Source organism: Arachis hypogaea, chromosome 19 (assembly GCF_003086295.3).
Source record: "Arachis hypogaea cultivar Tifrunner chromosome 19, arahy.Tifrunner.gnm2.J5K5, whole genome shotgun sequence".
NCBI classification, from domain to species: Eukaryota; Viridiplantae; Streptophyta; class Magnoliopsida; order Fabales; family Fabaceae; genus Arachis; species Arachis hypogaea.
The window spans coordinates 73,248,402-73,250,637 of NC_092054.1; the positions used below are offsets into that span (position 1 = coordinate 73,248,402).

General features: G+C 29.4%; 1 non-coding gene across 1 annotated transcript; it reads left to right on the forward strand.

Moving 5' to 3' along the window:
- LOC112781031 (small nucleolar RNA R71) lies at nucleotides 1-108 on the forward strand. Its single transcript, XR_003191830.1, has one exon. It is a non-coding gene; the product is annotated as a small nucleolar RNA R71 (small nucleolar RNA).
- Nucleotides 109-2,236: the final 2,128 nt, after the last annotated feature.

Below are 2,236 nucleotides of genomic sequence, written 5' to 3' on the forward strand. Positions count from 1 at the left end.
AAGCATGTCAGAAGGACACTTTTTGGTCAGTTCCTTGTATCTCTCCCAAGCTTTATAGAGGGATTCACCTTCTTTCTATCTGAAGGTTTGAACATCCACTCTAAGCTTACTCAGCTTTTGAGGAGGAAAGAACTTGGCTAAGAAAGCCTTGACGAGCTTATCCCAAGAGTTCAGGCTATCCTTAGGTTGAGAGTCCAACCATATTCTAGCTCTGTCTCTTACAGCAAACGGGAAAATCATGAGCCTGTAGACTTCAGGATCTACTCCATTAGTCTTAACAGTATCACAGATCTGCAAGAATTCAGTTAAGAACTGAAAGGGATCTTCAGATGGAAGTCCATGAAACTCGCAGTTTTGTTGCATCAGAGAAACTAATTGAGGTTTAAGCTCAAAATTGTTTGCTCCAATGGTAGGGATGGAGATGCTTCTTCCATGTAAATTGGAATTAGGTGCAGTAAAGTCACCAAGCATCCTCCTTGCATTATTATTATTTTCGGTTGCCATCTCCTCTTCCTGTTCGAAAATTCCTGCAAGGTTGTCTCTGGATTGTTGTATTTTAGCTTCTCTTAGTTTCCTCTTCAGAGTCCTTTTAGGTTCAGGATCTGCTTCAACAAGAATGTTCTTGTCCTTGCTCCTGCTTATATGACAAAGAAGGGAATAACAAAGAAAATATGGAATCCTCTATGTCACAGTATAGAGATTCCTTTGTGTGAGTAGAAGAAGAAAAGAATGTAATGTAAGGAAAGAGAAGGGAGGAGAATCCAAACACAAGGGTGAGGAGAGCAGAGATATGAGATGAAGAGAGGTGTTAGTAAGTAATTAAATAAATAGAAGAGGGTGAGGGAGAAGAGAATTTCGAAAATAAATTTTTTAAAAGGAGTTGATGATTTTCGAAAATTAAGATAAAATTAAAATTAAAATTAAAAATTAAAACAATTAATTAATTAAAAGAATTTTTGAAAAAGAGGGAGGTATTTTCGAAAATTAGAGAGGGATAGTTAGTTAGGTAGTTTTGAAAAAGATAAGAAACAAACAAAAAGTTAATTAGTTAGTTGAAAAAAATTTTGAAAATCATTTTTTAAAAGATAAGAAGATAAGAAGTTAGAAAAGATATTTGAAAAAGATAAGATTAAAAGATATTTTTGAAAAGATATGATTGAAATTAGTTTTGAAAAAGATTTGATTTTTAAAATCACAATTAATGACTTGACTCACAAGTAATCACAAGATATGATTCTAGAACTTAAAGTTTGAATCTTTCTTAACAAGCAAGTAACAAAATTGAAATTTTTGAATCAAAACATTAATTTTTGATGATATTTTTGAAAATTATGAAATAAAATTAAGAAAAAGATTTTTGAAAAATATATATTTTTTAAATTTTCAAAAATAAATAAGAGAAATGAAAAAGATTTGATTTTTGAAAAAGATTTTGAAAAAGATAAGATTTTTAAATTGAAAATTTGATTTGACTCATAAAAACAACTAGATTTTAAAAATTTTTTAAAAAGTCAATTCAAATTTTCGAAATTTATGAGTGAAAAAGGGAAAGATATTTTTTGAATTTTGAATTTTTAATGATGAAAGAGAAAAACATGAAAATGATGCAATGCGTGAAAATTTTGGATCTAAACATGTGAACACGAAGAACACTTTGAATGTCAAGATGAACACGAAGAACACTTTGAATGTCAAGATGAACATCAAGAACTTATTTTTGAAAAATTTTCAAGAAAAGAAAACATGCAAGACACCAAACTTAGAAATTTCTCATGTATAGACACTATGAATGCAAGAATGCATATGAAAAACAAGAAAAGACACAAAACAAGAAAATATGAAGATCAAACAAGAAGACTGGCCAAGAACAACTTGAAGATCATGAAGAACACTATGAATGCATGAACTTTCGAAAAATACATAAAAAATTTTTAGAAAAAATGCAATTGATACCAAACTTAAAAATTGACTCAAGACTCAAACAAGAAACACAAAATTTTTTTGATTTTATGATTTTATTAATTTTTTTGGATTTTTGTATATTTTTATTTTTTTTTTTGAAAATTATTTGAAGAAGAAAAATAAAGATTTCAAAATTTTTAATATGAATTCCAGGAATCTTGTGCTCTTTAGTCTAAAGCTCCAATCTGAGGGTTAGACATGGCTTAATAGCCAACCAAGCTTTAGTAAGCTATTACATGCATTGAAGTGATTATTTGAATCCTCAGTCCAAAGG